The sequence below is a fragment of the Camelus ferus genome, chromosome 17 (genome assembly GCF_009834535.1).
Source record: "Camelus ferus isolate YT-003-E chromosome 17, BCGSAC_Cfer_1.0, whole genome shotgun sequence".
NCBI lineage: Eukaryota > Metazoa > Chordata > Mammalia > Artiodactyla > Camelidae > Camelus > Camelus ferus.
This window is the reverse complement of record NC_045712.1, coordinates 27,810,623-27,823,915: the sequence shown is the minus strand read 5'-3', so window position 1 is coordinate 27,823,915 and position 13,293 is coordinate 27,810,623. Positions and strand designations below refer to the sequence as shown.

General features: G+C 42.8%; 1 protein-coding gene across 1 annotated transcript in view; it reads right to left on the bottom strand.

Annotated features, from left to right (window-relative positions):
- Window positions 1-1,820, bottom strand: part of LRRC2 (leucine rich repeat containing 2) — a 44,206-nt gene extending 42,386 nt beyond the window's left edge. The window contains exon 1 of the mRNA XM_006194471.3: window positions 1,667-1,820. The gene's annotated coding sequence lies outside the window, so the exon portion shown is untranslated. The remainder of the gene's footprint in view (window positions 1-1,666) is intronic.
- Window positions 1,821-13,293: the final 11,473 nt, after the last annotated feature.

Sequence of the window (13,293 nt, the reverse complement as noted above, 5' to 3'; positions counted from 1 at the left end):
GTCAAGTGACAGTTTGGACTGGAGGAGGGGCAGAGGGTTGGGTACAGGGCTAACATCTCAAAGAGTCTAAGGTGGGAAGGATCTGGGGGAGTCTGGGAGGAGAACCAACAAAGTCCACAGGACACATGCCAAGCTGTTCCTAAATGCTCCCTCTGCGAGGCAGGGAGAAGGATGGGGTTGGAGGTGGGGCGGGGAGGGGAGAAGGGCAGGAGCTGATGCCAGAGGGTCACCTGGACCAGACATGGGGAGAGAGGCTTGGCTCCCCTCCTCCCCACCGGCCCCTCAGAGCCCTCCAGATCCCTCTTTCCCTTGGACTGATCAGCCCCAGGCCCTCCACAGCATTCTTGCAGGTGTATCTGCCAGGTGCAGAGACACCTACCATCAGCCTTGCTGGATCCAAGAGACTGACTGTAACCCATGGGAACTTCTGGAGACAGCAAAGGACGTGGGGGCAATAATAAGGGGCTTTAGTGGCCCACAAATTCCATTCTAACCTCACATATGGCCACTGCCTGGACCCCGCAGTTGGAAGACAGTGAGTTTTCTGATAGGAACAGTGGAGTAAATAGGAATTAAATATTTAAGTGAGGTCAATCTCAACAGTCACAATATTTCAGCCAAATTCTAAATTAAATTACATTTTATGTCAGCTGATCAGTTTCCTTGGGGACACTCATTATTTTTATGGTAATTTGTTAAGTTAGAAAAATCTGACCAGGGGAGGCAGCTGCTACAGATAGGATTAAGAGGACAGTCTCAGAGTCAGCCTGCTGGGATGGAGTCCTGCCTCCTCCTCTTACTACTGTGTGTCCCTGAGATGGCTACCTAACCTCTCTGAACCTCCGTGTTCTCATCCGGACAGGATGTAACAACGGCAGCAAGCTCAGGATTAGTGGGACGATCACGTGTAATAACATGTCATGTTCTTAAGACCTGGCACCTACTGAAGCTCAAAAAATGTGTTATGCAAAGAAAAAAAAAAGAGATATTAAGACATTGTCCCCAAGGAAATGTTAGATAAGAGGTACATGAGCATCTGGGGATTTTTCTCTACCAGGCATGGTTACAGAGGTTCCTTAGAAGAACAGCCAGCCCCTGAGTTATGGGAGAGGATTTGGTCCATCAGAAGGGCCACCAGCACTGTGGAAATGCTTACAAAGCCAAACAATTCTCCTCTGGGTCTCCAATCACTTTCCCACCCTCACCTCCAAGCCTCTCCAGGAGTGCAGACTTCCCCTGCCAGATATCAATCATCCCTTTCAGGGCGCTGAAGAAGCACAAACAAAGTTGATTTATCTCCCCTGGACAGCACTTTGGACTAGAAAGTTTTGAACTCAGCCTTGGGCACCGGGGCAGCCCGCTGGGAGCAACCCACTAAGCGGGAGCAGGAGGGTGGGACCCTGCGGCAGCAGCAGCGGCCGCCGCAGCCCGGACCTGCTGAGCACGGGCCCTCCTTCCCCATTCAATTCCACTCCCCACCCGAAAATGCAGATAGATGAGTAATCCTCAGCTCAAGTTGGTCACCCCCGCGTGCCTCGGCCCAGCAGGGACAGACATAAACAAGGCGGCACTGTCCGCCACCCTCGCCTTCCCGGCAATCCCCCCACCGCCAGTTTCAGGAGCCGCAGCGCACTCGCCGCCCACGCCCTCCCCGAGGGCCACCTACCTGTGACTGAACTGCAAGCCCCGAGCCCCTGCCCGCTGCCGCCCGAGTGGAATCCGGGCTACGGAGCCTGTTTACACCCCAGCAGCCACACACTGGGGCCGGAAGCGCTCCAACTACCCGAGCCTCCCTGCCTGTGCGCTAACGGGCTATATTTGTAAGCTGATAATATGATCTGCAGGACATGTGCTGATAAACGGTCTATCTATTCTATGTGACTCAGCCCGGCATGAGACAAAACAGACTTGGGAGCGGAGGGCTTGGCACAGAGCAAACGGCGAGCCAGCCAATCTGAGCCCTCTAACCCTGGATTATCTGCACCTCCCCACAGATGGCGGGGCCTTTTGACATTGGAAATCCTCAAGTGTGTTAACTAAAACAAGCCAGAGAAGGCAACGTGTTCCGTGTCCTTAGCCCGCGAAGTTAGGAACCAAACAAAACGCAGGATAGGAAAGCCATATGACGAAGGAAATGTAAACTTTCCCCCAGTATTTGAAGCAACGGTTGTCCAAAATATTGATTTCATCCTTACATTTTTTTCTTTTTAATTTCCTAAAACATATGTGAGTTTAGGTTCCCTTTAGAGATTTTACTAACTGGGCAAATATGTTTTTCTGATATCTAACACTGGGACAAAATGACAGTTAATAATCAATAACCATGTCCACACTACCCCTCAGTGCCCCTCATGGCAATAGTTCCTCCCGTACCTTCCCCACAGAACAGAAAAACACTTTTTGCCTAATATATACTAAGTTAGTGGAGCTCAAATAAATTTCTAACAGGGTGCTTTTTATTACTTAGGATAGAATTTTTATATTATGTTTCTCTTTTGATAAATAATTTAGTAATTAATGTTTAGTTTGCATTTTGTTTTTTTTTTTCTGGTATCCTGAACCAAATAATATATTGAAAAAGCAGTTTCAGTTCAGATTCCACTTAAATACTATTTCAATTTATGAGCGCTAAATATTCAATAGCTTAATCAAATTTAAGTGGAAAATATTTTTTTTTTTCACAAATGCATTCAAAATACAATGGGATGATTTATGAGGCTGGTCTTGGAGGAATGGGCCATTTTGTAGCCCGGACTTCTCAGACTAGAATGTGCACTCAAACGGGACTGAGAAATTTTGCAAATAAAAATAACCTTCAGTTACATTTGAATTTCAGATGAATAAATAATTTTTAATACAAGTGTGTCTCAACTATTACATACCATAACTATATTAAAAATTTTATTGCTTATCTGAAATTTAAATATAAGTGAGTGTCCTATATTTTTATCTGACAACCCTCTACCCAAACCACCCGGGATCTTAATATGATGCTGGGCCTGATGCAAGAGGCCAGAGGCGGGCTGAGAGTCTGTATCACCAACAAATTCCAAGCAATGCCAAAGCTGCTGGTCCAGAGACCACATCATGGGTGGCAAGGATGTAGAATTAGCATCATCTGGTGCAGTGGTACCCAGTACTGGCTCCTCACTGGCATGGCCTGGGTGGACCCCTCTGCCCCTCGGCAGTTCTGACTCCGTAAGTCTAGGGCAGGGTGGAAGGGACGTTCAGGGGTCAATATTTTCAGCATGCTCCACAGTTGCTTCTGATCCACACTCAGAGATGTGGACCAGGAAGTATTTTAAGATATAGAATGTACCATGTTCATGCAAGGAATTGCTATTATTGTATTAAATTCATCGCTGGGCTAAGTGTGTCCAGGAAGATCTTCCAGTTTCTGAGCTACCAAGGGGCAGTGAATAGGATTGTGCCCTGTGGTCTTCTATTTCCAGGGTCCCCTTAAAGCTAGAAGGAGCCTAGTTCCTGCACAGCCTTAGTGTTACCAACCCCATCCAGCTTCTCAGAGCTCAACAATTCTTTATGCAATTCGGCTCCAGCTGGGCCTGTAGCCTCTCATGAAATGCAATCCACAGACCACACGCTTTACATCTGCCTCTTGTCCAAAAGGGGTTCCACACACAGGCTCCCCCAGACATCCACAGGGGACCAAATGCTTTCTGACAGCCACTGTGAGTCCAGGACTCCTGTTGGAACATTGAGTCACATGCACCACGAAGCTTGCTGCCAAGTAAATCCCTGGTCTCATCAGCCCGTTGCCCCTGCTTCATGCCATAATTGTAGAAGAACGAAAAAACCCCAAATTTTATAAACTGTTTCATTCGACTTCAATGACCATTACTCAGTGTTTCCCATCGAAGTGGAAGCAAGTGGTGAAAACTCCTGACTCACCCCTTCACATTTCCTGGCTGAAAGTCCCAAGCACCACACCCTCAGTTGAGGGGGGCTGCACTGGCCCTCATAGTATATTAACTTATAGTAACTACATGATCAAATGATAGTATTTGGGATAGTCTGGGTTAAATTAAAACACATTATGAAAGTTAATTTCACCTGATTCTCTCTACTTTGTTAATGTGGCCACACATGAGGCTGGCATAGTATTGGGCTGCACTCCCCAAGTCATGGAGTCTAGACTTGGAGTCTAGACTTGGATGGAGTCTAGATTTGTCATCCAAGTCTAGACTCCATGGGCAATCCTGACAGCTGCTCCCCTCACCACCAAGACGGGCCACTAGGAACACTAAGAACCCACGATCAGAGCAGAACTCTGCGCCCTTCCTTCTAAGACATGTTTATCTAGTTTTTCTCTAGAGGAAGCCAAACCTCTTCACAAATAGAACTTTTCGCAACTGGAAGAGGCTGGAACTCAGCTCTGTGCCAACTCCATCGCTGTGAGCAATGCCATTTGTATCCTGCAAGCTTATGACACATCTGGTCCACAGGCAGTCTTGACACGATGCTGACCAGTGCCTCCTGGAGTATGAGTTCACAGATGGGTGGGCTCTATTAGGAAACCCAGGGATGTTTTGGTCATTCCCATTCAGCCAAACTGTAATTACCAAGAATACCAATCCTAAAATTCCCATTGGAAACTTTTCATGTTTAGTGATACAATTGTGGATGGAAAGCTATTTTTGTTTTCAAGTTTTGGTACAACCCTTGTAAGATTAAAATGAAGCGTGCACACACAAAGTCAAAACAAAACAACCCCCCCCCAACACACACACAAATAGTAGCTAACATGCCATGTTTGTTTTTTTTTTTTAAAAAGGCTGGCAAAACTATGGTGAGATCACACAAAGTACAGTTTAAAGAATATTTACTAGAAATAAAGCCTATTTCATAATACTAAAAAAAGACAGTCTGGAAGCCATCAGGAAGATATAATAGTTCTAAATTTGTAAGAAGCTAGTGATATCGTCTACATACATATAAAATGAAACTTCAAAAACTAAAAGAGAAAACAGACAAATCCACAGTGGGGTATTTTGACAACTTCTTTCAGTAAATGAAAGGAGAGCAAACAAAAAAATTAGTAAAGATATAGAATAAGTTAACATGAAATTGATACAATTAACCAAATATATATAAATAGAACACTGAACTTGAGAACAGCATAGCACAATTATTTTAAAGGACTATTTTTAAACTGAGTATATGCTGGGTCATAAAGCAAGTCTCAACAAACTTTAAAGGATTGAAATCATACAAACTGTGGTTTCCGACCATAGAACAATTAAGCTGGAAGTCAATTTAAAAATTAACGACAAAATATCCATTTAGTATAAATTGATAATGTGTGGATCAAGGAAGAAATCACAATGGAAATGAGAAAACACTTTATAAATAACGGAAATGAAAATTAACTAATGCTATGCTGGTACAAACCTTACTTGCAAATAGTAGAAAAGAATAAATCTAGAGTCATAATTGAGTCTGAAAAATCAGTGACTGGGGGAGGGTGTAGCTCAGTGGTAGAGGGTGTCCTTAGCATGCACAAGGTTCTGGATTCAATCCCCAATAACTCCATTAAAAAAAGAAAGAAAGAAAAAGAAAATCAGTGCTCTGAGCTTTCAAGTAATTCAAACAAACAAACAAAAAACCAGAAGAAATCCAAAAGAAATAGAAGGTAGAAAACAATAAAGTGCAATGGATAATGAGGTTTAAAAATAAGCATACAGTGGAAAGGATCCACAAAAGCAGAGGTGTTTCTTTTAAAATAGAGATAACAGAAATTACAAACATTCAAAACAAAAAGGAGCCATCATGACAGATCCTGCATACGTTAAAAAGTCCTGAGATAATGTTATTAACGTCTTTATGCCTTAAAAATTTGACAACTGTGGTTAAGTGGACAAATTTCTAATAAAAAATAACATACCTAAACTGACAGAAGGATGAATAGAAAATGTGAACATTGTTACAATTTATGAAAAAAAAAGAATTCATAATTAAAATTCATCTCACTCCTCCCCGACAAAGCCAGGCCCAGATGGCTTCAGTGATGGATTCTACCATACAGTTAGTGAAGAAATGACCCAACTCTCATCTAATAGAAAAAGGGAACAAATGCAAACTTATTTTGTGAGGTAGAGATAACCTTGAAACTAAAATGTGCCGAAGACATTCAAAGATACGCAAAGGTACAGGCCAGTCTCAATCACAAACGTGCATGCAAAACTCCTAAGCAAAATAGCAGAAAGCTGAATCCAGAAAAATATAAAATGTGCCCACACAGAAGACCACAGGAGGACGCAGCAAGAAGGTGGCCATCTGCGAGCCAAGCAGAGAGGCCTCAGAAGGAAGCAAATCTGGTGATACCTTGATCTTGGACTTCCAATCTCCAGAACTGTGAGAAAGTAAATTTCTGTTTTTTAAGCCACCCAGTCTGTGGTATTTGTTATGGCAGCCCTTGCAAACCAATATAATAAATAAATTTCCTAAAGGTACTGGATACAAGATCAATATAAAAATCAGCACCACAAAATTGGAAGTAAAAGATACCATTTAGTTTAACATTAAAAAAAAATATTTAGGAATAATCCCCCCAAATTTGTATACTACCTCTATATAAAAATACTAAAAGAAATAAAACAACACCTAAACAAATCTCATGCACTGGAAGGTTCAATATGATACAGATAGTAATTCTAAAGAATCAATGGACTCTAATCAAAATTCTAGCAGAAGTTTTTGGAAATTTAGAAAATGGTTTAAAAATTATATGGAAATGTAAAAAGTCAAGAATAGTCAATATAATCTTGAATATGAAGAACAAAGGGAGAGGACTTATCATGCCAAATATCAAGGACTTTTAAAATACAAACTACAGTACTGAAGACAGAATGGTATTGGTATAAGAAGAGACAAACTGACCAACCAAACAGAAAAAAGCATTTGGAAAAAAAAAAAAAACCACTCACATGAACATATGAACATTCCTGACGAAATGGCATGGTGGAGCAGTAATGCAGGAATGATCTTTTCAATGAGCAGGTGCTGAATCTTTGTATAAATTCAATGCATTGGAATACTATATTGCAATGAATATGAGCAAACTTCTACAACAACATGGATGACTCTCAACAACATAATGCTGAGCAAAAAGAAGTAGACACACACACACACTGATAATTATATGAAGTTCAAAACCATGGAAAACCAACCTGTGGGATTAAAAATCAGAAAAGGAAAAGCTCTGGGGTAGAGGGAGTGGGCGGTGATTGTGGAATAGCAGAAGGTAGACTTTCTGGGATGCCAGGAATATTCTTTTTCTTGACCTGGGTCATGGTTCCACGGTACTCACTTTGGAATAATTTATTAATCTGTAAACCGTATTATTTTTACACTTTTATGAATGCACAATATACTTCAATTAAAAAGTTTTGAAGTGTTTGTATTCAGCTTATACTGCCATGTAACAAATTCTCACAAACTTAGCGGCTTAATACAACACCATTTTTATCTCATAGTTCCCTTAGGTCAGAAGTCCATCCTGGCTCAACTGAGTTTCCAGAGCTGGGGGCGCTTCAAAGTGCCCATGGTCATTTGCATACAGGAAATCTTCTCCCTGGAGCACTTTAACCCGTTTCTCTTACAGCTTGGGTTTTGCACTTTGGCCTCCCTCCGTCCCTCCAGATGCACTTATTTCATCCATTTCAAAACCATTAAGAGCTGTGAAGAATGCCTGAATGCAACCAGATACAAAATCCACTTAAGAAGCACTTTTAAATGAGATCCTCCAGGTCTTGTGAAACCAAGTGAGACCCCAGCTTTCCTTCCCAGGTCTCACTCTCAGGAGTCTGCTCATCCATCTGTCTGCCCAAGGAGGGGGGAGAACTGAACTTGACCTGGTCAGCAGGCCATCAGGAAGTGACTGTTCCCTCCCTATCAGCAGCTTTTGATAACACTAAAATGTCACTTGGCATAGATTACTGGGCTTGTCCTATCTGGGGGGAAGAGGGGAGGGAACAGGAGTCCAATCTTAGAGATCTCTGTCTCCCTCAGTGTGCTCAGCACAGAGTAAATTTGATTGGAAGGAGAAAAATTGGGGTGAGCATTCTAAACCTCAGCCACGCCTAAAAGTCTCAATCAGAATTCCCCTACACGAACATGGTTCCCAGTAAATGCAGCAAGACTGTCTTGTCTTGTATTTGGTGGACTCTCCTGAACAAGCTGTCCAGAATTCAGCGCTGCTTGGGGTACTTGAAATTCACTTTTTCTTTCCCCGTTGGAGGGAGAGAATAGTCTTCGTTGTATTTCGTGGCTCAGGCTAGGGGGCGCAATTTGCTTTCCTTTGGAGCTTCTTGAAGACCTTATCCTTGCCTGCCCCACCCTCCCTTTTAGAAAGTAAGGCTGAAACTTAATGTTTACGCAGTCACACATGCAGCAGATGGAATAAGATTCAGCCAAAAGGAAACCAGCACAGACAGACACTGCACTGGGGAAGCTGAGATTTCAGGAAGACCAGGTTTCTGGATCTCCTAATCTGGGGGATAAGGCATGGGGGGAGGGCTGGTGAAAGACAAGAAAACCAGCAGTTTACAACACTGTTGACAAAATGAGGGAAAGTCCAGTTCAAATTCCTTCTAAGAACTACCTGCCAGCTCATAGAAAAAGAAATACAGGCATCCAATACACCTAGGAAACAATGCAAATCCAAACAACCACGGGATACTATTTCACATATAGAATTAGCAAAAAGTAAGACGCTTGCTGCAGCCAGCTGGTAAGGACCCAGGTGATGAGCAGGGAAGGGAGGAGAAGGGAGGGAGGGGACACTGGTGCAGACTTCTTGGAAAATAATCTGGAAAATATCCACCCTTTAACCAAGCAATCCCAGTGCTAGAAATTTACCGGCTAGGTATGTTCCCAAGCACTCACCACGACAGACATACAAGCGAGTCCACTGCAAAATGCAGCAACACACCAAGTGTTTCTTGATAAGATAATTAATGCTATACCTATGTAGGAATTCATACAATACAGCCCTCCATACACACACAAACGGAGTCCTCTCCTAAGCTCTTCTGCGTCCCTTTTACCCAGTTTCTGTAACAGTATGGCTCTGAGCAGTCTTCCCACTGAGACTGCAGATTTTTTGAGAGCAAGAATCTATCCTTCTAAACCCCGCACAGAGGTCAGTAGCAAACACAAAATAGGTTTCCAGTGGCTGTTAAGTTTACCAGTAAAAACAGAAACCAGTAACTTGCTGATGAATGCAGGGCCCCACCTCTGCCAGAGTGCTGCTCAGGTTTTATCAGCAGCTTTTGGGCACTGAGCTTGGTGGGATCAAAGGCCCCGCATTCCTCAGCTGGAGGGGTTCCCCAGCCTGGCTCACCTCTCCCCCTCATGCCTGAATGTTGAGGGGACAAGGAAGAGGTAAGACACAATGTGTCCCTACGAGTCCTAGGATAGAAGTTGGCTTTGACCTTAAAACCTCATCTTTGCGCTGCAGAAATGGCTGTTCTTTTTAATCAACTATTTAATTGGAGTTTCATTCTAAATGGTCTCAACCACAGAAATGTGTGAATTGGTTTTTTAAAGCTAAAATCGATCCTATCTCCATATGTGTTTTCTTCCTTGCAGTTGAGACAGACCCTGGAAGTTTCTCTTTTGATTTTGATGTTATGTTGGCTGGATGGTTTTAAGTCAGATTCTTATTTGTATGATTTTAAACACACAACCCTGTCTTTCTTGCCCCAATTTTTAACACAGGACAGCTCAGGGTGTCATCAAACCCAAGATTCCTGAGACTGACTGATGCACATTTCATTCTGTTTGGACGCACTGGGCCTTCAGGCACACCAGCTTGCGCTGGACAAGAGGGCGCTACTGAACCACCCTGAGACCAAGAGCATTTGTCGGTACCCTTCATCAGGGAGGCGATGCGCTGCCAGAGACCAGGAGTCTTCTAATCCCAGGCCTAGCCCTCCTTGGGTCTCTAACATGGCATTCACGGCCCAGAGTCTGGGTGGCCATTTTCGGCAGTGACCCAGCAGTGGTATCCAGTGGCCGTCCCAGATTCGCCAATCAACTTCCCCACCCAGGGGCAGCAGCACAACCACAACCATTGATGACTGTCCTTTCTCCCCCACTACGTGGTGGGGTCGCCTCTCACCACTATGTTCCCATAGCCCAGCCCTTGACTGGCAACAAAGTAGATGCATTAAATACTTGTTGAACCAATAGAACAGAATAGAGAGTCCAGAAATAAATCCACAAACTTTTAGTCAATTAATCTTTGACAAAGGAGGCAAGAACATACAATGGAGTAAAGACAGTCTCTTCAGCAAGTGGTGTTAGGACAACTGGACAGCTGTATGTAAATCAATGAAGTTAGAACACTCCCTCACACTGTACACAGACATAAACTCAAAATGGCTTAAAGGTAAACATAAGACAAGACACTATAAACCTCTTAGAAGAAACCATGGGCAAAACATTATCCGACATAAATCTCAGCAATGTTCTCTGAGGGCAGTCTACCCAAGAAATAGAAATAAAAGTTAAAATAAACAAATGGGACATAATTAAACCTATATGCTTTTGCACAGCAAAGGAAACCGTAAGCAAAACAAAAAGACAACCTGCGGAATGGGAGAAAATAGTTGCAAAAAGATCAGACTGACAAGAGCTTAATTTCCAGAATATATAAACAGCTCATACAACTTAATAACAAAAAAACAAACAGCCCAACCCAAAGATGGGCAGAAGACCTAAACAAGCAATTCTGCAATGAAAGCACACAGATGACCAATAGGCACATTTAAAAAATGCTCAATATCGCTAATTATCAGAGAAATGCAAATCAAAACTATAATGAGCTATCACCTCACACCAGTCAGAATGGCCATCATTCAAAAGTCCATGAACAATAAATGCTAGAGAGGGTGTGGAGAAAAAGAAACCCTCCTACACTGCTGGTGGGAATGTAGTTTGGTACAGCCATTATGGAAAACAGTATGGAGATTCCTCAAAAGACTAATAATAGGCATACCATATGGTCTAGCAATCCCACTCCTGAGCCTATATCCAGAGGAATCCTTAATTCAAAAAGATACCTGCACCCCAGTGTTCATGGCAGCACTATGTACAATAGCCAAGACATGGAAACAACCTAAATGTCCATCAACAGACGACTGAATAAAGAAGCTGTGGTGTATTTATACAATGGAATACAACTCAGCCATAAAAAAAGAATAAAATAATGCCTTTTGCAGCAACATGGATGGACCTGGAGATTGTCATTCTAAGTGAAGTAAGCCAGAAAAAGAAAGAAAAATACCATATGATATCACTTATATGTGGAATCAAAAAAAAAAAAAAAAAGACAAACAAACTTATTTACAAAACAGAAACAGACTCACATAGAAAACAGCTTTTGGTTACAGGGCAGGGGGTGGGGGGTGGGAAGGGATAAATTGGGAGCCCGAGATTTGCAGATACTAACTACTGTATATAAAATAGATAAACAACAAGTTTCTACTGTATACCACAGGGAACTATATTCAATATCTTGTAGAAACTTATGGTGAAAAAGAATATGAAAATGAATATATGTATGTTCATATGTATAACTGAAGTATTGTGCTGTACACCAGAGATTGACAGAACATTGTAAACTGACTATACTTCAATAAAAAGATTTAAAAAAAAATACTTGTTGAATGAACAGCCTGTGTGTCCGCAGCCCTAGAGCAAATATCTGGCCACTCAGGCACCTCAGCCTTTTCCCTCCCCCTCATCCTCTTCCCATCCCAAAACTTTGCCCAGGTTCTGTCTACTACAGACCCTTGAATTTCTCTGCCCTCTGTACCTGTGGGGAACATAGATCTTTTCAGTGAATTCCGGTCTTTGGCTAAGAAGGGATTCTGTGTGGCAGAAAGGCTGGCCTCCTTGGGTTGCAGGCTGAACTCATCCTTCCCCTGAAAATGGGGAGGTGATTTCTAGGGGTCCTAATTCAGATGTAAAAGTTCCACAAGAGCCCCTTTATTTATTTTTTTTGGAGGGGGAAGAGAGGTAATTAGGTTCATTTATTTATTTACTTATTTTTAGAGGAGCTACTGGGGATTGAACTGATGACCTTGAGCATCCTAGGCATGCACTCTTCCATTTGAGCCATATCCTCCCACTGAAAAGCCCCTTTAGATAAGGAAGTGTCAATGCAGGGATGCTGTCCTGCTGCCAATTCTGCCTCTGTGGAAAAGACATGGAAGTCCACAGACGGGATTCGCCGTGTCATCCACAAAGCGAGACTCGTATTGCCAACGCTCCTTCTCTACTGAGCACACTGGACTGTCGACTGTGAAGCACAAGTGCGCTACGAATGTATCATACTTTCCTGTAATGTACTTTCTTCAAGCCTCCAGCGCAGCTCCTGTGGTTGGGTGGCTAGCCTTCTCCTTGCCCTCTCCCACATCCGGCTTCTAGAGCTTCAGGCCAAGTTCCCCCATTCTCTCCGAATCTCTGTGTGACACTCAAAGCTTTTTAACAAGTAGAAAGGCCACCCGGGAAGTTGAAGCACAGCAGGAATTAGTCAGCTGCTTTGGAGGAAAAATGCTACCAGCTCTAAGTAAACATCCCACCGTTGCTCTGATGGGGCCCTACCTCCCAATAAAAATAATTTAAAATTTACTTCTCCCAAGACACAGCTGTAGAAGAAAATCACGACTCCTCTTTAGCACATGTGGACCCATCACATTCACACAGGTAGACACTGATGCTGAAACGGCCTTGGATGCTGCCAATTCATTCTTCTATGGTGTAAATCCAATGAAAAGACAGGGGACAATAAAATTAAATAAAGGCTGCATGCTTGTGCACTGAGATAGGTAAGAGTGTTACCAAACTCAGGCTCGGCAGCTCTGTTGCTCAAGAATCCAATACTGAGAGACAAGTGTTGGGTACAAGAAAAGATAGCTTTATTGAGGAAGCCGGCAATCCTGGGGTAAAGGTGAACTCATCCCAAAGAACCAACTCCCATCTCTCCAGGTTTTGCTCAGAGATTACATAGAGAAAAGAGGAAGGGGCTACGTGCCGGGGAGGGGCAATCTTCTATTTTCAGAGATGATTGTCTCCATTATGCGGTTCCAAGTAGACGTCAGTTCTTGCTTGCAGTTGGAACATTATCTGAGTCATAAATCTTTGGCCAGCTAGTCCTGATATAAGGACTAAAGCCCAAAGAAATAAGGAACAAAGCCTATAGAAAAACTAATCTTCAATCTCGATATGCATCAACAGCCATCTCCATCAGCAGCAAGCTAAGTTAAT